Here is a 23,634-nt window from a genome sequence, read left to right as displayed (position 1 = left end):
CAACTCAACCTCATTTTTAATTTTTAAATGAATCTTTTCCCCATTAGGCTTATTTCTCAAAATATTTAAGGCATCCACAACATCTCTACGTTCACAATCATGCAAGATTTTAGTTCTAAAATAGCAACATGTTTTTGATGATGAATAATCTTTGCTACAGTGGGTGAAGATGCACAGTTAATTTCAAGAATCATAGATGTAGTTTTGTACTTCAGCTTCTTTCCCTCCAATTCTGCTCTTTTATGCACTTAGCCTGTAAATAGTTTCCTGTAATCACTATTAAGTCATGTGTGTGTCACATCAACCTGGCACTTAAAAGCTGTTACAAGAGCTCATCCCGATCAGTAGATGCAAATGAGCTCTTTATCATTAGGTGTAAAAGTGAGGTGGAAATCCTAAAGGTTTATCATGTGCTAAACAGAGCTAAAGCTTGATGTGAGAATGCAACCGATGCATTCTCACATCAGATATTTTCCTTTTTACTGTTAACTTTCTTCCACAAAACATGACAAATTGCTGCTTAACACTCAGGCCAGACTATGTAATGTTTTTAGGTACAGATTTTCATCCTGAGTGCTGTTAAAATGAGTGTAATATTCCCAATATAATGTATACTAATAAAATAAGCAGCTCCCGAACATTTTGTTACCTTCTCTCTGGAGGTCAGCTGGGGCCTCTCCCAAAGTTCTGCTTTAATTAGTCAGTTGATGGTTCAGAGATCTGCTTGTACTTATTTTAAGAAGAGCCAAACATTTCCAGTGGGAAAACATTTCAAAACTGTTACTTGCTGATGTTAGCAAGTGAAAGTGGAAAAGTCCAGCAAACAAACAAGCTATTTTAGACTCACCGGGTGTGGTTTCACTGGCGTATGGGGGATAAGACTCCCTTCTCGATTTGGGTTTTGTTACATTCACGGTTTCTGGATAACAACTTGCATATTAAAAAAACACCTGAAAGAAAAATAGTCCCTTTAAAAGCAAGAATAGAATATGCCAAGAGCATTTCTAGTGATGTATATTCTTTTGACTGCTTTCAGTTACAAATTTTTATTTAAAATCGACAGGTTCCCATTGATGTCGATATTAATTCGCAAAAACCTCAAAGACTATATTTCTGCCAGCCTGGATCATTTAGCATTTTTGCATATCTGACTTGACATAAATATGTTCCTGACACTGTGCATCAGGTTCAGATGTTTCAAAAGCCATCAGATCAGATGTCACTCTGCTACACCAGACAATCTCTGCAGACAAAAAGGAACACCATGTATAGCTATGAGCAAACACTTGATATGAACAACCTCACTTCTCACTGGAGGATCGTGTCGTGTGTGGACTTTATCAGCACATGTGGCATCTGCACGTACACTCTCACACCACTGTTTGAAGCTGTTCCACCAACAACACTGTCAAGAGCGCTCCCTCTTCATCATACTAATCCTGTCCAGAGTCATATCTCAAATGGAGCTGCTGCTCTTTGAACTGAGATTTTATGTAGATGTGTGTGCGTCAGTGTTTTTTTCTCACTGCATATCTGTGTCTCATTTGCAGTAGGGATAATGTCACTTGTGTATGTGCTGTTGAATCTGAGTGAAAAGATTAATCTAATTTTTTTACCATATTTATATAGAGATTTTTCTTTTTTCAGTGATACCCCAATGAACTGTCTGGCCAGTTCAGCATCTAGCAAATAGAAACTCCTGGCAAAGACTAACACAAGAGAGCAGTGACTGCAAATGAAGGCAAGAGTGGAGAGAAAACAGTCAGAAACTATGATGATGGGGCTAAGTACTCAAGAGAAGAGACACAGAAATGTCTCAGAATAGGTTCACTGCACACTCACTCTTTATCTGGTAGCCAATGCATATGCTCCATTTCACCAAACATGGGCCTGTTGCAGCATGAGGGAGCTAAGTACACTCCTAGAATTAATAAATATACATGTCCTAAATCTCCAGGGCAATTAATACAATCGTTTTCTGAGCCAAGCTCCTGAATTCAACTCGGTCGACGCTCTCTACAGGCTTCTTGGATGTTAAGGTGCATTAATTTTCAGGCACGTTAGTCAGAGGCTTGCTTTTATGGATTGGCTCTCTTGAAGTCAACGATGGGTCTTTGGGATTTCTCCTCACTGATGTACAAAGCTTCTGGGAGTTATATTTGTTGCAGGAGAAACATGCTCAAAAACATAAAACAATATTGGGCAAATTGAAAAAAATTTGCTTAGAATTCTCTTTGTACCTCTTCAGAAATATTCCAGTCCACCTTTCATAGCAGTCACTAACACTGATTAGATGGAGAATGTCTGTAGTCATTTATTTGTCAGTCTTGTCACAGTTTCCCCAGTGCATTTAGGTCCAGATTAAGACAAAGTCACTTAAGCATATAAATATTCTTTGATCTAAATAATTCCATTGTAGCTTTTGGTGTATTTTTAGAGTCTATATGTTTAGAACCTCTGGCCTCTTGTATCCGCAAACAGGTTTTCTTCCTATATTGCCCTGATTTAGGTCAGGCAATCGTCCCGTTAGCTCCAAGCAGCCTTATTATCTCCATTTTAAAAAAGGTATTCTTACAATAAGATGCTACCACCTCTATGTTTAACAGTCGTTATGGTGTCTTCAGAGGAAAGTGCAAGTTTTGTTGTGCCCAGAGAATCGTCCTCCACAAGTTTGCTGTGTTCTTTCCGGACTAGTGACTTTGAAGACTGACTTTTCTCATAACAGTTTTGCATAAAGTTTTTGTTTGAGCCTTCAAAAACTTAAAAAAATATTATTTTCCTTCTACTTCACCATTATCCACCCTTCTCTCTTAGTCTGTTGCATTAAATATTAGTAAAATACCATGATGTCTGTAGCTGGAGTGTGGAAAACGTTTATACTGTCTAATTACTTCTGAAAGGCATACAATTCATTTCTGTTTTCTTGCTTTGCTGCTCCCGCAGAGTTTGTTGTTGTCTTCAGTAAATTGAAAAGCATTTAATTCTTCCTCACTTTTTTTGTTGTTGTTGCCTCTGCTGATGTGTTTGAGCCTACAGTCAAATATTGATCAAAACGTTCAGCCCCGGTGTGAGGAGAGAGATGCAGTGAGGGCGAGGGGCTGATATTCAGAGGCATTCGGTTGGTGGGGAAGCGGTATTGATCGCACTTAAAGTGACAAGATCGAGGAGGCCCACTTTGACACGTTATCCCTGCTGCTGCCAACAGACAAAGCGTGGGCCCGAGGAGCCGGACCGATTGATTTCTGTGATCATGAATGGCCCGAAACCCGTGAATCAGTCATTCAAGCCAATGCAGCTCGAAAAATAAGTCACCAATTTTTCATAGCGCTGTGATAAGGACTGACAGCCTATTTGATTTAAGATGACAAGTAAATGCTACGGTAATGAATCGGCCTCGTGTACCATCTGACAAGCAGAGGAGTCCTCGCAGCTCTGGCAATTATACCCAGCGTGTGAAGCACACAAAGTGGTAGTTTATTTGAGACGGCAGGTATTGCAGGGCAAGTCGATTCAGGCATCTCTGGGATTTTGTTGTGCATAATTCAGCGGTGAGGCATGAAGCTGATATAGCCTCCCCTGGTCTTATGATCATCCATCAGGTAAAATTGCTTTCTTCTTACATTAGGCTGTCAAAGGGAAATAACAAATGTAGCCATGCAGAGCAACACATGATTACAGGGTAATAATGTCCTGAGGTCAGAGGGATGTGACCTGCTTCTCAGCAGCAAGTGAAAATATTCTCTGAATAAGACAGGGAGCCTTTGGAGAAATCCATCGTCTTTATCCGGCTGGCTGTCAGTCAGGCTGCAAAATCCGTTTTTCCATGTTTCATTTAACTAAAAACAGTGATTTTTAGGAAATTATCCAAGGCTGTCATTTGAACTTTTTGACCACTAGTCCAAACCATCCTTTCCCCCGCAACATCCCGGTATCGGAGGAGCATTTCGAGACCCACATTTGCTCTGATTGATATTGTGTAAATCCATCACTATAATCTTGCAGGAAATTGCACCGGCTTTTTCTTGGTGTAATCGAGATATGGGTGCACTCTCCCGCCGAGTTAGAAGTTAGAACGAGGAGGGAAATTAAAGAATGGCAAGACTGAAGGGAGGAAAGCGACTACACCGCCACACAAAAAAGAGAGAGAGATGGTTCGGGAGATCATGATGCATTTTTGAATGGAAAGAAAGCACAAAAATTAATAAATAAATCAGATGCAGTCACTGAATGAAGGAGAGAGGGGAAAAAAGGTCTGACATGCTTCAGTGATTGCAGTTTCTTCCATCCCCGTGTTGCCTGCAGGTCCCTGATTCCATGGGTTGCATAACCAATTACCCATGAAAATAAGATGGGAAAACTCGGCTGCAAATTATTAATACACACAAAAAAACAAGTACACTGGTCACAGAAATGGGGCAGCACTTGAAAAGACGGGTAGTAAATGAATTTTCATAATGGTGAATGGAAAGAATACGAGAGCGACAATAAACCAGGTAACGGCTTTATTGGAAATTACTTTTCTCCACCGAACGTTCAGATTGCCACAAAAGAAGGACCTGTATAGCTTATCTCAACAAGTACAATATTTGCACATGCAGTTACAGACGCGTTGATTGTATTGTGAGATCTTGGGCTTTGCAAGGAAGGACACAAAAGGACATTTGAATAAATAAAGATTACAAAATGGAGTGGCTGCCTCAGCAAAGTGGAGAACATATTGTGTGCATCAAAGAGCTACCATGGACCTCTTGTATGCTTCACTGATTATTGTTTTCTTGCCCAGTCTGCCAATTTAGGTGAATAGCAATGTCTTGCTAGCTTTGATAAGCTCATATGTTGTTTTGTTGGTTAATCATTTCATTGTATTTATTCATTTGCAGCGGTCGAGAATCTACAAACAAATTTTGTAAGTAGGACAACTTTTGTAATCTTTACTGAAATACAATCACAAATAACATTTACGCTTATAGAATGCTTTCTTGCTCTCTAAGGCAGATTTGTTATTATACAATGGTGATTATCTATAGAGCAAACAATTAATAAATCATGCTTTCACAAGAGCTAAAATCCTCTGCAGCTTCACTGCATCTGTAATCTATCATTTGTATGTTTTTTGCGAAATTAGTCAGCACACTGTGAAAGAAAATGACAAATGAGATGTGCAAAACAGCTCATCCTCTAAAAAGTCCTTTACTCTGAAACAGCACCGCTCATGTCCACTGTTTGCCAGCAAAAGTGAAATACTTTGCTAAAAGGCACATCTGTGTTTGATGAGTTCAATGTGACAGCAGCTTGTTCAGCCCTGGGTACCACAATCTGGGCTGCTGAACAAATAACACCCTGATGTGCAAATATACATGTACTATACTGTCTGTATGTTCTGGTTCAAATTCAGCTATGATCATGTATTTTTGGGAGAGCTCTGACATCTCTAAATTCAAGTAGACATGAAAATTAGCAGATTTTCAACTCTGGTGATGCTGTTGCATTATTTTAGTTGAGTTTAACAACCTGTGTCTAGCGAGAATCTGACCCCTTATAGGTCATTTCCTTTCTTGCTTTTAATTAGGTTGTAAATGTCAACATATGAACGCTTCTCTTCCGCCATGTGCAGCATGGGTGAAGGACTGCTGTTTCTAAGCCTTTGTCACATGTTGACTCGGACAATTAGAGAATGTGGATGGCCCAAAGCTAAGGCCAAGAATAGCTACCTGAGGCGATCCTCACTTCCTGACCTTTATCACTCCCTGAGTGCATTGCAACAGAAGTGGCAAAGGCTTGTCGTGGCAACCAGCAGTTAGGACTATATCACCTGGTAATCATGGCCATGTGAGTTTCCATTGCAAAAATCCTGATATAATAGTAGCATGAAACTACTGTGATGTGATTAATCAAGTTTGAATTGTCATCAGGTTGTATTCATTGTGCTTTCAGCTGGAAATGTGTTGCCTAATCCTGCTTTACCTAAACAGACCGATGCATTTTTGTATTTTCCCAGATCTGTGTGAATTGTGTTGCAACAAGTCTAATGAATAGGTTACAAAAGCAATGGGAATTATTCATGTCATATGATATTGCCCTTTTTGTTAGAAAAATGCTAAAAGCATCACTATACAAGATGGTAACACAAGAAGAAGAACACAATGGTTCTCAATTGGAAAAACATTCAAGTCTACTAATTTACAGTACATTATCTTAATTACACAATTAATAAACCCAGTATGATTGCTTTGAGTTGCTTTAAAATTCCAGTGTAGCTACACTGGAGCTTACATATGAAGCTCCAGTGTAGCTTCATATGTAATGTTCATATGTAATTTTTGAGCAGTTCTATTTTGGACAACTGTGGTGCAAGGGCGATGACGACGTACACTTTTTCATCATGTCTTGTTGCTTTATAATAAATTCTCTTCAGCGCTACTCTTAAATTGATTGGGGGGGATGAGGAAAGAGGAAAAAAAATCATAACTGGAAGTTGCTGCCACCACAATTTTGAAGACAGTTTGTCCTTTTTCAAGTTTCCAAAGTGGAATCCGACTTATACATGTGGTGACCAAAACTGGTCCTCAAAGGCCGATATTCTGCATGTTTTAGTTCTTTCCCTGGTCCAACACACCTGAATTCAATAGCATTGTTAGACTCTGTAGAACTTTGGTATGCTCGGGAGGTAGTTGGACCTACTGGCAGGATATTCGCCCTTGAGGACTGCAGCTGGATCCCCATGGCTCACACCCAAGTGCAAAATTAGATTTAAAGAGGAACTGATCTATTGTCCTGGGTACTTTCGTCATAGAGTTTTCATGTTATGTTCAGAAACTCTGGCTTCCTCCCACAGCACAAAAAATCTTTACTACCAGGTTATTTTGTCTTCCTGTTCACCTAATTACTCTTTGACGTGAGTGTGTGAGCACTTTTGCTTGTGTTTGCCATGTGTGACTGATGATCTGTCCAGGATGTAGCCCGCCCGTTGCCCAAAGACAGCTGGAAATAAGCATTCAGACAGAACAATGACACAGACTGCACAAGTATGGCTTGTTTTAAATGGTTGCCAGGAAAAGCCTATTTTCCTTAAAAGAAAATTGCTGCACAGATTACCTTTGAAAGGCTGAATCTGAATCAGGAGACTTAGGGAACAATACCTTTTGGACAGGAGGGATTACAATAGAGATGTTTGGCCATAATGCACAGTGCCATGTTTGGGGAAAAAACAAACTCTGCATCTAGGCACATATAATTTATACTAGCTGTCAAGCATGGGCACCATGAAGGGCACCTTGAAGTTACTGAGATCCCTGAGCGTGACATCCTTTGTATTCCAGAATCAAATTTGAAGCCATCTGTTTGACAGCTAAAGCAAGCTGGATCATGCAGCAGGACAATCCTGAGCATACCACCAAACCTAACACAGAGTGGCTAAAAAAGAAAAGATTCACTATTGCAATGGCCCAACCGGAGTCCACACTCATCAGATTAACAATATGGCAGAACCTTAAAAAGGAAACTTATACCTCAATAGAAAAGGTAATATTGTTGATCAAATTTCAGCTGGTGTGATGTAACAAATGCCCTTTTCTTTCGGCCCTGTTTAGATCTGTAAAATAAATTTACCAGACATCAAATTTCCTACAATGTCCGGAGCCACTCCTGTGAAAAATGCTCCATGAGCATCAACCAGGAGAGGACATTAGCAGCCCATCAATCTGCACTGCATTCTTGTAGTATAATGACAAAAGGTATTATGCTCATACACCATTTGCCTGCAGGGGGGTTAAGAATCACATAATGTGTGACTAGTCATCTGAGCATTAGCAGTAGAAAGAAAATAAGGTTGCTGTCTCAGATCATTACCATTCATGGGGGCTATTATCAGTCAAATAGATATTCTCAGGAAGAGGCACACGTTACACTTCAGTGTACATACAGTACATTATTATGTATACTATACATATATAAAAACAACCAACAATCATTTACTACCAGCCAATGGTAGAAGCAACCCATTTACAAATTTGAAATGGGTTGCTTCCCAAACGGCATTATTTGCATACATGTTGCAGGGAGTTGGTATGCGAGTAAAGTGTAAAAATGCAATTTTCTGCTCTACAAGAACTCGATATCAGAGTGCGTGCCACTCCAGCTGTAATTGCACTGCTGCCGACAAAGCCTATAATTTTTACTGTTGGTGGTAAAGATTTAAATTTGCTTTTTAAAATGGGTCAAACCTCAGTTGAAAAGACAGTTTTTCTTCAAAGTTTGTTTTCGTGAATAAGAAGTTTTACATTCTTCCATCTTCCTTTTTTCTTCCAGAGCACTTGTATGCCTGATATTCTAGCTATAGAGTCATTGTCAATTGGGAAAGCATATTTTATAGGAAGAAAACTTAATCTCTGAAAGAATGACATAAATCACAAATATAGATACATGATTTCAAAATACCACTTTGGTGACACAAAACTAGCCATTAGAGTCACTAAAATGGAAAGACATTCCTATATATAAATGATGGCATGCCATCTGGAACCACAGAATGAAACCGGCTGTTGTAAACATAAAACAGATTGTTTTCCTGACAAAAAAAAAAAAATCTAATGGAAATATATGGAATGGATGTAGCAGCTTAATGGAAGCACAGAAAAAAAATAGACTGAGCACTATTACTTTAACAGTGTCTCTAATTGAAACACTTTTGCAACAGGACAATGAAAGAAAGCAGAATGACCCAAAATTGAAAAATACCAACAATATGACATGTACTTGAATGTGGACATTTTTTTTTATTACTTTCAAAAGCTGTCTTTCACCACTGTGGTGAATTACAGGTAGATTAGTTCACCACAGAAAGAGTTTTGAATGATTATCAAAGAACAGATAATCATTTAAATCTTTATTTTTCTGAACTTACATTAGAATTGGTGACATTATTGTTACTTTTGTCTTGATTTGTCATCCTGTTGTCCTAGACATTCCTTTTTCACACTTTGACATACTTGTTTAGTTCACTCTGTTTTCTCAAAGTTTTAAGGCAAACCTAACTTAATCATGCTCCTTCAATAAATCAACGTTTTTATTACATCATTTAAAAATGTCAATTTAAATTTAATCTTTTGTATTACCCCTGCATTTCCTGCTTTAACTTACTTATTGTCTTGCTAAATTGATGCCCTTCAGTAAAGAATAGATTGTTGCTCTTTACCCTTTCACTCCCTGTCCTCTAACTCTTTCCTGTTTCAATTATGTTCTTGCAGTGATTGCCAAACAAATAAAAAAAGGGGTTCAAATAACAGCAAAAAGTCAAGAGAAGTCAAGAGAAAATGACTGGAATTAGACTAGAGTCACATCTGTCTTTCGATGTGTCCAGATACTCAACCATATGAAAAATTCATACACTTCAAAGTGTTCATGACAACCCCGTAAATGAAGGACCCCTCTTTCACTGAATTACAATACATTTACATCAGTGACAGACTCTGTTCTTGGTGCCGACAAGTCTTTCTGGCTGCTCGTGTTAGATCAATGTTTTGATACGGATACAGACCCACAGAGAGTTGCAGTCAGCCACACTATGTCCAAGATGTTAAAATTTATGACAGCTCTCACCCCTATGAGGGTTTCGATTCCACACATCAATACTACTCAGTAAATTTCTAAACAATGAATGAGTGGAGAGTGGGGAGTCTAGAACAAGAGATAAAGTCACAATAAGCTTTCTCGCCGCATATCCTATTGCATTTCTGCAACACGATTATTTCTGACAGAGCAACACAGTAAAATGTAACTTTCTTTCTTGTGAGAAAGGAAAACTTATAAAAGCACTTCATTAATGCATTTGTAAAAAAAAAAAAATACCTGCAGTGAAATGGCTAATGTTGCAGTTTGATAAGAAGCTTCAACACACAATGAGCAACATCAGGACAATGACTGGGTTTGGTTGGGGAATAAAGGATACATGTCTCTGTTATGAATGTAAGGTGTCAGGATTTGATTAATGTCTGACATCATAATACATTTCAACTTGAGTAAGCAGCTAAACTGTGAGAGATTACTGGCTACCTTCCTCCATGATAGATCCCATTTCTCATCTGAGCATTCAGGTAATCCTGAAACGTCCTGCAGATTGATTTGGACATTAAACCTTTATGTGTATTACGCCCAATGTCTTGGTATCTATTTCACATTAAATTTTCATGGAACAACAAAGACTGGATGAGAGTCAAAATTAAACAACTAATTAGTACAAGACAAATGAGCAAGGTCTTGTTTAAATGTTTGCATACAATCACCATGAGCCTTAGCGTAAGCCATGTTTCAAGATACTTGGGGACTTTTTATAGTCAAAAAAAGGTGATCTATTGTGCTTTATGACAGAAGACTTAAACACCCCTATAGTCCGATGGGAAGTTAAATCAAACATACATACCCTCACCCATTTAATACATCAATATTGGTCAAACAATACAATTTAGGGGGCTGATAAATGGTGCTTGTACTTGGCTAAAATTGGGATTGACATCTCCTAACTTACATTTTTCAGCCTAATTGTGAGAAATTTCCAAATCGGATTTTTATGTTGATCTATAAAAACTAAAACATATTTGGGATGCCACTCCCACCCCTCTACACATTCCAGTCAGCACAAATTTCTCTCAAGAGAACTTACTGTCACTTTCATTTACCCCAAGGGCACGCCCGTGAGGAAGATTTACCTCATTGTGCTGGTACTTGCAACTGATTTATAGTGATTCCTGGTGAAACTGAGCAAATTAACTGTCAACGTGAATGTGTCACGTTAAGAGAAGCTCAGAGTCAGGGTATGGGGTTATAGTAATATCTTAGTTGACTGTCATGTTTGGTGAAACAGCAAGTCAGCCATGCAAGTCTGGGATCTCTGTATTTATTTTTTTAGAGACTTGACTGACGAAAAGAAAAACACACAAAAAAGCGATCGATAGTCCCAATTTTAGTGAAAATTCTTGGACAAATGTAATGTGCTGTAGGTTATGGCCACAGTCTGAAGGCTCATTATGAAAATAAGCACAGTGGGTATGTTTAGGGCTTTACTTGTGCACGGCTCACCACAGTTCTCCTCCCCTTAATCTCTGTCGCACACCTTTCTCATCTGCTCAGTGTAAAATTATGAGCTACATTCAGACAGCTTGATTTGCTGGTAATCGTGTTAAGCAATCCCACAACTGCAGCAGGGCATTGTTCAGGAAGGTTTTCAGAGACGCTTTGGCTGGCAACACGCCACATATGATCCTATTCAAGCTTTTTAATATCCTAATTTTTGGTACTCAATGTCAGTTCACCTTGATCAGGTCTGAGCAAGTTGACAGCTTGTGTGAAAATTCATGGCCTCTTCATCAGGACAATGTTTTAAAAATAGAAAGGGGAGCTTTCTTCAGCCATTTCAGAAAGACTCACATGAAACAGCACTGCAGTGTAATAAATAAGGAAGCTCCTTAACCTCACTAAACTTTGCTTGTCATTTAATAATAAAATGTGACTAAAATGTTGTCATTAATGCACATTTTATTCATTTTATTTTCTTTTGAGAGAAATCTGTATAATTTCTTAGAAGAAACAAACTTCTTGGTTGAATGAGTATTGGATAGTGTGTCAGGTCTGAAGTGTATGACAAGTGCTTTTATGGCATTAAACCTTGATGTCTAAAAACACAAGAAGCATTTCCATTCATAGGGAAATGCTATTACGGTAGTTATTATTAGCTATTATTAATATAATAATTAATATAATATAATAGCTGTTATTAGCACGAGTTCATCTGCTAATTAACATTTTTTAAAATGTACAATCTAATAGGAACCCTGTATCCTTTGTTTGCTGATTTGTTTGTGAGTGGAACAAGTTACATGACCACCTTCCAAATCGCAATTTTACTCACAAACAGCCCGTTTGTAACATACCGCTGGTCATCCACAAAACATCCCACTGAGATCGGCTATAAAAGTACACAAAACTCATTTTCATGTTCAAGGAACCAGCTTTATAGATTTGAGCGTTGTGACATGGTGAATTGTCCTGCTGGAAGTGACCATCAACAGACAAAGACAACAAACAGATAAACAAATTGACATGGTCCCAGGAATTCCACTTTCATAAAGAGCCCAAAGTATGCCAAAGAATTACCCCATCCCATTAAACTATCATTCCCTGCAGCCTGAACTTGAATGGATCCATGCTTTCATGTTATTAAGCCACAATTATTACCTATGCATCTGAATGTTGTGGCCCTAATCAAGATTCAACTGACGGGGCAACATTATTCCAGTCTGTTACTGGTTCCAAGTGTAGCCTCAGTTTCCTGTTCTTAGCTGAGAAGATTGGTCTGTTGTTCAAGTGGCCAAAGTGCTTCAAGGCTGGACTTATTCGTTCATAAATACAATTTTTCCTCATATCTTACTTTTAAGGAGTGGTTATTTGAGACACAGTTGCCTTCCTAGAAACTCGGCCTAGTCTGTCCGTTCTCCTTTCACCTTTGGCATTTTCATCAACACCACTCTGGCTCACCGGATATTTTCTCTTTTCAGACCATTCATTATCAATCTGATAGAATGTTGTGCATGAAAACCAATTAAATAAGCCATTTCTGAAACTTGTGGACCTTACAGTCTGGCACGTAAACCTAATAAAGTGACTCCTGAGTATAAAATAAGAAATTGAGAGATCAAACCTACATAAATGAGAAAGAACCTTGCTCTGTTCATGTGCTAATTCTAAGTTAAATGCTTACATTAAAAAAAGACAAAGGTGAATCTGGACAATGAAGCACATTTTAGTCTCTGACAGACTTAATTATGCTGATTGTTAGAATCATTAAATCTGATGCTAACATTACCAGCTAAATTGGGTATATCTTAATGGAGAGTTTAACACTTAAATCACTGCCTAAAACATTTGTGTTGTTTAGCATGAGAATAGGAATACTGCAGTATTCTTATGCTGCAGAGGATAAGGTATTTCTTGGTGCCGTTTGTTAGATTTCTGCTGCAGTAGGAGGCTTTTAAGGTTTTGCCTATACTAAACGAACAAGCATGCTGCATTAATTAGATGTGATCAACGTTGCCCAGCTTGGTCATTTCTCACAGGCCTTCCTCCCGTCTCTTTCCTTCAGCATAATGTAAATTACGGTTTCCCTGGCCATTATCCTTACACTCCCATTCATCTCAGCCAATTTAAGGGCCAGCAAAGAGAAGAATCTCCTATCTAATCAATATTCCAAGGGAGGCAGAGAGTGCTGTCACATGTCCACATCTCAGACATTCGTCAGAATAACCTAGCCTGACTTTGTGTCCTTTCCTTCAGAGGAATTGAACATGATCATCACTGCATCACCTTTAATTCCCATTTTCAGAATTTAATTCTCTGTATATTTAATAAGCTAGAGTTCAAAAAAAATTTCTGATAAAGTGATTGTTGAGTTCAGAGTTTCAAACAGAAGCCAGAATTATTGCTTACGGTGATTAATCCACCGGCCTTCATTTCAGCTAAAATTACAACCCCCATTATAAACCCTGATTACGCTCCTGTCAACAGGCCAAAAGTGGAGCATATTTCACATCACTTTGTTACCAACAGTTCAGATAATGAACATTTCACTGTCACCCAGCCTCTGTTTTAAAACATGAAGTCCTCCTTTTCTTACTTTAGCTGTCTTTGGGGTGAATAATTCAAACCACAAGCTGATTGGTGACTTTAATCATTCCGTTTCTGTCAAATTAGTATCAGAGGCCACAGACAGAATCATAACACCAGAACCACAGCATAATTGCAAATTATGATCCTAAATGGAACTGTAAAATTGCCTTCTGTCTGTGACAAAATAGCACCAAAGGGGATGAAATGTTATTAGTGGTAATACATCATTTAAGTATACTTTTATTCCTTATGTGTACTTGGGTTTGACACAAAGGTTTAGAGAGGATATTGCTTTGAGAGAGACCCCATGCTGTTGTGTTTCAACTATGTGGATGTAGAATAGTAAATAAAATGGATTCCAAAGATGAATATGTGGTTAGTGTAATAAGTTTAAAAAATTTTGCTCAAGGTTTTACATAAGCTCTCAGTTTTATTTCTAAATTGGACAAGGAATTGCTCTTGTAGCAGCCTCAAACACAGCAGGCGCATAAATGACCAAGGAGAAAGTTATTACTGTTCTACTGCAAAATCTGTGTTAACCATCATAAATTCTAATCTTTTAATACTATACAGCATCCAGTATAGTTTTAAAAATGACTTAAATTAATGTGTTACTTTTGAATATGGATTTACTGGTCACATTATGGGCACATTATGTTTACATGCAAAGAAAACTTTTTTGTGTCCATGTGACCTTGACATTCAGAGATCAGTCAAAGCAAAGTCATATAGATCCACATCATGCATGCTAACCATCACATTTTGTGCCAGAAACTATGACAGCAGTATTTTTGTGGGTTTTTTCCTACAGCTAACGTGACTTGTCCATGGCCGTCTGAAAAATGAAAACACAAGTCAAAAAAAGGTTACCTCGCTAAGAGGTAAAGTTGTTTTAGTAGAGTCCTATAAATCTAGCCTAACACTACTTTAGCAATGCCCTTTTGAATGTTGAGGTCAATATTGATTTAACACCACCTACTGGGACAGCAGAAGTACTACTAAAAATGAGAATAGTTTTGAGAGCAGGTACAGATCAGTGTGTTAGGACACATTTTTGTAACCAGAGAAAATGTTGTTTGAAAGAAAAACAATCTCACCTCCCTCAGCAGATTTATCTAAATCCTGGGTATATTTCATATAGCTATATTACAGACTGTCTCTATAAGTGTACTTATCTCTTTTCTAATGAAAATATGATGACAGAAGACAGAAATGCATATCAGCTGGTTTGGAAGTGCAGATCTTTAGTCCAACTAAAGATGATTGCCAGTATAAAGCAACTGACCCTGAAAGCAAATAACATAAAGAAAGCCCACATCTCTAATTTCAGAATGGCATCCTACTTAAATTCCCCTTTGCCATAGCAATTTTTAAACATATCAAATTTAGCTTTCAGAACCAAATACAGGCGTGAACTTGGTAGCAAGGAAAAACCATCATTAGATGAAGGCAGAAAGGAAGAGAGAATGCACTGAGGAGCGCTCTGCTAAGGCTGTGCATTGACCCATTACTAAAGTTTGGCCTCACTTTCTGCACAGAGCAGCCTCTACTGTCTGAGGCACAACGCTGCTTCTGTTATTACCGAAGGGGTCATAGATAACAGCCCTTTCATGACTTTTTGAGATCTGCTTAATGCTCACAGACAATGTGGTTGTTCATTTCACTTTACTTGCTAACACATGGGGGAGGGATTTGACATGCATAATGAGGCTTTAAATATCATCCTGGCTCTTAGCTAAAAACTTAGTTGCAACTTCGCACAAGTCCTTCTTTAACAGCATCTCTTCAGATGCACAAGAGGAAGACAGCCTCCAGCATTCGATGCAGCTGCTAATCTGGAGCTGTAAATCAAATTGGCAGAGCCACTCCCTCTCATCCTCCGTCCCACATAAAAGCAGCATAGCTGAGTGAAGCATATTGATGCCAGCCCCTGGAGTGTGTTAACAGTCGTCCAACTGGACCAACGCCTAGCAGTGCTTCTGGACGCTTCCTGCCATCGCAGGCACAGAGGGCTTAGCAGCGGCTCATCAAACCCACTGTGCTGTGAAAAGATGACAGCGTGAGGCCTGTAGATTAAAACCACTCAGCGCTCTGACGTCGCAAAAGAAGACCAAACGCACTCCACAACCAAAGATTTAACAAAAATCATCTTTCTGGGCCATGGCCGGTCTGTTTGCGCGACTGAACTCAAAGAAATAACCAAACGGAAATAATATCTGTTCTCGAAACAGTGAGCTCTCATCCATATTTGATAAGTTCTACTTGTAGCATTACCCATTTATTGGACAGCCAAAGCTAAAGTTCTCTGTGAGCATTCATTATTTGAACTTTCACATTTTCTGAGATTCGAACCACAATCTCCTGTGCATATGGACCAATGCAAACTAGCATATAATTGTAAGGTGGAAAAACTACAGTTATCAAATTTTTTGCAAATAAAAATCTGAAAAGTATGATGGGCATTTTTCTCAGCCTTCCTGTAAACTTACTTTTTAAAACTGCAACTTTGCACAAAAACCTCACGTAAGAAAACTTGATGGATTGTTTGTTTGAATATCAATATTCAAATCTTTTCACAGATTCTCAGTTGAGTTTGGATTTTGACTGGGCCATTCACACTGATGCTTATCCTTTGGTCTAAACCATTGCAATGCAGCTCTGGCTGTACGTTTGAGGTTGTTATCATAAGAGTTAACAACTTTCTCTGACCCATTATATTGCCCAATAAACTCTGACTTGGTTCACCATCACTGTTGGTGGAAAGCGTCCCTATTGCATGATACTGCTACCACCTACCTCGTCCATAAATGGCAATTTGTTTGACTAATAGTGATTTTGTTATAAAAGTCTTACATCTGAACTGTGAATCTGTCCAACTGTAGCTTAGACTTGTTCTTAAGAGTTACAAGATAAATCACGTTAGCAAAGTGCTCTTGAGAACTACAGCAGAAGAAGCTAATCAGTTACACAACAGGACTCCAACCTTTTCAGTGAATACTTGTACCCTTTAACAGCTCTTGTATGCTGGCAAGCTCCATTATGTCCCGCCGTCTCATATGGGAGTAAACAGATCAATAGTCTCACCTGAGACGTAGATGCTCACCTTCTCCTAACAGCGGTGATCAAGCAATATCTGTAAATCCCCCTCCTTTCAGCTATAGCCATAATGACACTAATGGGCAGCAATGGTCCCAAGTGACCCTTTATTACAGTGATTAAGCCAGCAACCTCAAATATAATGTTCTAATCTGATTAAGAGATGGACACAGATAAGTGGGAGAAAGGCATGGAGGGGCTTGTAAATCCAGAGTTCAAATTGGAATGATCTGGATGTCCAGCCATTTTGATGGTCAGGAAACTTGTCCTCAAATGTGTGCATTTTAGTATTTGCTACTAAAATTTAGGCCAAAAGTGAATTTTGATTATGTTGATTTCTGCATCACTTTCAAAAAGTGGATGTCATGTTTTCAGATTCTTTCAAACCAAAAGAAATATAAAATATTGCAGCTCGGCTGTGACATTTATATGATGCAGACCAGCCCAAAAATCAATCCTCTCCCCAGAGATGGAAGCTGCAGTGACGGATACCATCCTCCCCCCACGCCTTGCTGTGAGACAAGAGTGCCACTTTGTGTGTGTGCGGTCGTGTATATGTCTGTGTGTGGAGATCTCACTTCATTTAGCACTGCACCACAGGGGAGCCATGGAAAATCACAGAGAGACACGGAGAGAGAATAAACAAACAAATCAAAAGCATTAAACCAAGCAAACACAACATAGGAGGCTTTTTTAGGGACCGTTAAACCTCCATTATCCGCCTGAAATTAAATCTCTTTTTCGGTCTACTCCTGTTTCGGAGGTGTACTGAGTTCAGGTTTCAAATTAGAATGTGAGAGTATCGACAACGATGTTATTCTGCAAAACCCTTGTTTTGCTTTCAAGGTAATGCAGAACAGGTCTGGTCATTTACTTTTAAAAAACAATCTCTCCACTCTAAGCACTTAAGTATTTATTCATTTGCTTGTGCTAGCTGTAATCAGAACACTTTAGCATTTAAACACTTTAACGACACAGTCTACTTCCACCTAAAATAATTCTTTTTTTTTTTTTTTTTTAGATGATTAGCACTTTTTCAAAGAGAAAAAGTCACAAAAATCCATGTCTTTCAAACATTTGGGAAGTTCTGTCCTGGTTTTGTCAACTTTTAATTAACTTGCAGCATTTATCAACAATGAACTTGTATGTAGGCCTGTCACAATAACAAATTTTGCTGAGCGATTGTCTCAAAAATTATTTCGATAAACGATAATATTGTTTGAAGACCTTTTTACACCGATTTAATGGAAATGATGTAATAATTCATGTGATTTCCTGCCAAAGATAGATACACTTTATTTTCAAAAGAACACTAAACACTGGAACTGATAAACAAAATAAACAAAACAACCAAAACCAAAAATAAAATGGATTCTCAGTCTCCATTAATAAGAAATGTACTTGAATAAAAACTAAACAACATAAAGCCAAAGTGGAAATAAATACTGCATTCAACCAAAAAACTGCAGATTATGAAGTCTGTATATTATGTTGCCCTTCAGTAATAATTAGATTTAAATAGAGAAGACGGGCACATCGACTACCTGATGCAATAGTTCACACTACTTTTTTTCCCCCCAGATTTTCCCCCTAATCTTAGAACGTTGGTCGTTCTAAGATTGTCGCTTATGATTTCATTGCTAACATTTTTATACTATACTGTCTAAATTTATTTCCAAATAGAAGCTATTGCCCTGAGATCTGATCTGAATATTTTAATATTTGAGCGAATGTTGATTTTTAAGTATAATTTGGCCTCAGTTTAACTTGCAGCTAAATAAGTGTGTGGAAGGAAGACTCTGCAGACAGATGAGTTTTGCAGCAATCTGTTTCACTACCGAGTCTCCACAACGTAGAATATATTTTGAAAAGGAAATCTTTTTTAAAGAATCTATCTTTTAGCTTCAATAACATGGAACATGTGCAGTCTATGTGACGTTTCTGTTCTGTGGGAAAGTGAAGCTGTGGCTGAGTAGCTCAGGTGCATTTATGTTGTCTCACGCTTTCATGTTCAGCTGGGTTATCTAATGACTGAGTGGCTGCAGCTGTGAAATGGTGGGATCAGATCAGATGTAAGTTGCACACAGAAAAAGCTTGAAAGACATTTGACAAATTTAATTCTTACTGAATTAAAAACATACCTTAAAGAATGAGTTTTTCCTTCTTTGTTATTGTTAGTCATTTTTACTCTAAAGTTATATTTTGTATCGGCATGATGAATATATTCTGCTGTTACACGCAAACCAGAAACCTAAGGCTGAGTTGTTTGTATGCTTCTGTCAGAAAGCAGAGTGCAGCACAGATCTGGTATTCTAGGATGACATTTCAAATGAATAGACTGACAACGACCATAGAAAATGTGAAGGTTACTCTAAAAATAAATAAGAAAAGCTCTCAATCCAGATTGTGGAAGATGAGCAAAGTGCAAAAGTCAGTTAACACATTAAATCACAACTGTAGTTTATTTTTGATTGTAACTAAGAATACTTACAATCAATGAAACAACAAATAAATTGTGACAAAGTAAATGCAAGGCGATGGTAAAAATGAATTAAGATCCATTCTTGTAAAAGATTTACTGGGGCAAAAATATTGCTGAAATATTTCAATAGAACTCAATTCGGTGCAACAGTCACTTTCTCAGAGTTTCATCATTTCTTGCTGCTAACAACTTTTCTCTTTTACAACTAATAAAGAAATGGCTTATAATTATTAAATGTAACAGGCTGCAACACTGACCCAATTGCGTTATATTCTGCTTTCTAAACCCTTTCACTTCATTATTGTTAGTTTATGTGAAAGTTCTGCAAAACAAGACAAAATGAATAAGACTAACTAAAATGGTTTTACTTTAAACACCATGAAAAAAGTGCAAAAACACATGGACACAAGTTCAGAGAGTCTGATTTCAGTGGTAATGCTGGAACATTTTTCTATGACTACTTCTACTCCTTTGCACTTACCTTTTCAATTTGATCGACATTGTGATTGCAGCACTCTGATGAGCTGACAGTTTTGAATCTATTCTCCAGAGACGGGAATATTCTTGGCCTTTCACTTTGATCAATTATCTTTTGAATGTGTGTGTGAATGAGAGAGGAGGAATCTGGTAGCAGTCTGAAAAAAAAATACCACAAAGGGAATAAGAATGAACCTCACTCCTGTAAAAAAACCCAAACATGAAGAATAATCTTTTTTTTTTTAAACTGAGATGAGCTCACGGAAGTTCATCAGAATTTTTTATTGCCGCTGTCAAACCTGGACATTTAAGTACTTGGAGTCTGAGCCAACTCTTTGTCTGGAATTTGAAAGGACTTCTTCTGGTTTTATGATTAGATTTATTCCATTAGTTTATCTTATTTGTACAAGACAAACACAAACATTTGCATTTATTGTTAATGCAGAGGTTTTTATTAGCCCTTTTATGTGGAAAATTGTTTTCACATAACTACTAGCAATTAAGTGTTTCTTACTGAAATAAAAGGTAAAATTTATGTATAAAATTTGTGCCAGACATTATAATCAAACCTAAGCCTCCTAAATCAGTGGTGACAGACTGAGTTATTATACTGCAACTTTTAGATTCATCTCTTCTCCAACACACCTGAATGAATGAATGGCTCGTTACCAGGCCTCTGCAGAGCTGAATGACTGTTGATGAGCGAATTCAGACATTTCGCTCATATTATGGTTCACTGCTCTAATACGTGAACCATAATACGTAATGGTTCACATATTAGAGCAGAGATCTGAAAGTTGCATCCATTAAAACAAGACCGTTATTTAAAGGCGATGATGTCCCTAGCAAATCCCCTCTCTCATTTGAATCAGGGTCAGTTTAACCTTTGGCAAAATGAGCCTGCTAAAAAAAATAGATTGTTCTTGAGAAGTTCATTTATTTCAGTGACTCAGTTCACTAAGTCATAGATTAACTATACACGGTGTTGTTTTCAAGCTTTGATTTTGTGAACTATGACAATTTTCTGTGTATAGCTAATGAAAAAACATTTAAAAAATCAAAATGTTATGCATTACCCAGGCGAATTAAAAAAAAATCAGAGAGATTTATAAGGTATTCTTGAGGCCACTTGGCAGATTCATGCAGTGACTTAATCTTTGATTAAACGTAAATCAATCTGAACTATAACAAGATTTATAATATATGAAAGTAGGAAAACAATTTAATGAAATTGAGACAATGGCTCGATAAGGAACAGAGGATGTCTCTGCAGTCACATTCGTCTTTTTGAATTTTAGGACTCAGATTACAACCAGAATGGTGTTTCTGATCCTTATGATGATCCTTACGATGTTTGCCCACATCTCTACAATTATAGTGGAGTTTTAAATTCTTTCTGACCACAGATTTGAGACATCATTATGGCCATATCAATTCTAAATCTGCTAAGTGCATTTTGTGAGGATCAATTTTGCGTATGCCTGGCTCTTCATGAAGCTTTTTCCTGCTGGCTGGAAACAACATGGATTGTTAAGCAGTTCTCTCTTTTTTGGCAAATAATCCCTTCAATATATCCTCACTTGCTTCATTAAGTTGGACATGTCCAATCAAGATAAGGGGAATTGCTCTGTGGGATCAAAACAAACAAGAGTGCTGCAACAAAGTCCTTTTTGCAATTTAGTTATCAGTGTGTAAGCTTAGAACTTAGCAATTATATTTTAATGACTACAGAAAGCTTTAATATTAAAGAAAATCCAGTCAATTTTAAATTTAAAGGAGTAATTGGATTTGCTATTAAATAATTCCGAACCTAATGTAATTGGGTGGGTAGAAGTGGATTCAGCCAGATTCTGAGAAGGTGTTTCTGAAAAGTAAGGTGCACTGGCAGAATGAGTGTTTTAATTAGGTTGATTTTTTTTATGTAGATGATCAATTTGTAACTGCTTTACAATGATGCTTTTATATGCACCCATTTGACTACATCAGTGGCTGAATCCAACACACAGACCGGAGATGGTTACTGTTCACAGACACCTTGAGAAACGATGCCAGGTTTATCCACCTTGTTCCAGGTGTTGCCATTAAGCATTGCATATGCAATTTATTTTAAGACAGAGAGAGTAAAGTTGGGTGTATTTAAATATGACACCTAGTTGCACTAGCAACTGGCAATGCAACGTGTAGTTGATATCTAGGCCTGTCACGATAGCAAATTTTGCTCAACGATTAATTGTCTCAAAAATTATTGCGATAAACGATAATATTGTTTGAAGACCTTTTTACACTGATTTAATGGAAATGACGTAATAATGCATGCAATTTCCTGCCAAAGATAGATAGACTTTATTTTCAAAAGAATATTTAACACTGGAGCTGATAAACAAAATAAACAAAACAACCAAAAACAAAAATAAAATGGATTCTCAGTCTCCATTAACAAAAAACTCACTTAAAAAAAAACTAAACAACATAAAGCCAAAGTGTAAATAAATACTGCATGCAACCAAAAGATTATGAAGTCTGTATATTATGTTGCCCTTCAGTAATAATTAGATTTAAATAGAGAAAATGGGCACATCGGACTACCTGATGCAATAGTTCACACTACATGATTTGTTTGCGCCTATTTTTCCCCATACAACAATATTAGAACGTTGGTCTTTCTAAGATTGTGTGGTGTGTTATGGTAGATCGTCGTTGCCGCTCCGATCTAAATCAGGGGTTTTTCCCCGACTGGGCGCTTTAACGCAGCCTGTTGAATGTGACAGGTAGCCAATCAGAAAGCGCGGATTCTCCTCCGCGCTTTCTGAGGGGAAATTACGTCGGGGAATCCCAAACAGCTGACACGGCGCAACCCGAAGTCCAGCGGACATTGGAGATAATATGTGGAAACAACATTAATGTTTATTCAACATGCAAAGAATATAGAAATGACAAGAGGAGGAGTTGGAGCGAAATTGCTACCGCAGTTGATAAACCCGGTAACTTTTCAGCTGTTCTTCGTTAACGTGACGTAAATAGTTTATAATGATTTTCATTCAGTCAGGACTTTACGCTGACACTAGCCACATGCATTGCAGGTAGATTGTAGTAAAGCATTGATTAATGCCTGGTTTTAAAATTAGTTCACTGGACTTGTAGCCATTATTTTGTGCCCATTGTTGGACACCACACGGCAGGAACGAACCCGATCGAACCGTTATACCTAGGATTTCTGTCGGCTAATGTGTGGTCTGTCAGGTTTTGAAAATGGGCCGACAATCGGCCGACAGCTGTAAGATCGTGTCGTGTGCGCTGGGCTTTACACTAAGGAAATGAGGAAGGGAGGGTCAGTGGAGAGCACCGGAGTTGAGCCTTTTTTCATTCGGTGTCATCAACAGAAAGTCGATAGTTTTAATTTATCGTACGATTAATTGATTTACCGTTTATCGCGACAGGCCTATCGATATCCAAGCAAAGTTTAACTTGTGAGTTGAACAGGTGTGTGTCGAACATCCACCCAAAGTGAAACTGTTCCTGTGATGTTGTTGAATCAAGATGGATGTGGCTGAAGAATCTACATCTAAACATTGCGTGCTTACTCCAATTCAGTGTCAACAAAAACTCTACAGAGAAGAAAAATCATTTGCCCAAGTTGTGGTTGAGGTGTTAATGACCACAAGAGTAAAAATCTAACTCTATTGAGGAATAGCAGCCCTACTAAGAGTAGACCAATCATGATTTTTGAAGTAATGGGGAATGTAGTTATATTCTTTTATGATCGTAATCTGACATTTTGAGCCTTACTTGCCATTTCAAATACCATTTCTGTAAATCTAAGAAAGCTGGTTCAAAGACTGCATTCATATTTCACACAATTTATAATTGATTTTAGTAATAAAGTGGATAACCAACATTTTAAGCACACATAAATTGGTTGATTT

At 37.8% G+C, this 23,634-nt stretch overlaps 1 protein-coding gene across 2 annotated transcripts in view; it reads left to right on the top strand.

The window, feature by feature from the left end:
* Positions 1–23,634, top strand: part of chrm2a (cholinergic receptor, muscarinic 2a) — an 82,500-nt gene that overhangs the window by 35,124 nt on the left and 23,742 nt on the right. Inside the window, exon 3 of one of the 2 annotated variants that reach the window (XM_032588834.1) lies at positions 4,881–4,906. The exons of the other annotated variant lie outside the window; for it this stretch is intronic. The gene's annotated coding sequence lies outside the window, so the exon portion shown is untranslated. The remainder of the gene's footprint in view (positions 1–4,880; positions 4,907–23,634) is intronic. 2 annotated transcript variants of the gene reach the window in all.

Source organism: Xiphophorus hellerii, chromosome 17 (genome assembly GCF_003331165.1).
Source record: "Xiphophorus hellerii strain 12219 chromosome 17, Xiphophorus_hellerii-4.1, whole genome shotgun sequence".
NCBI lineage: Eukaryota > Metazoa > Chordata > Actinopteri > Cyprinodontiformes > Poeciliidae > Xiphophorus > Xiphophorus hellerii.
Note: the sequence above shows the minus strand (reverse complement) of the source record. Positions and strands in the feature narration are given on the sequence as shown.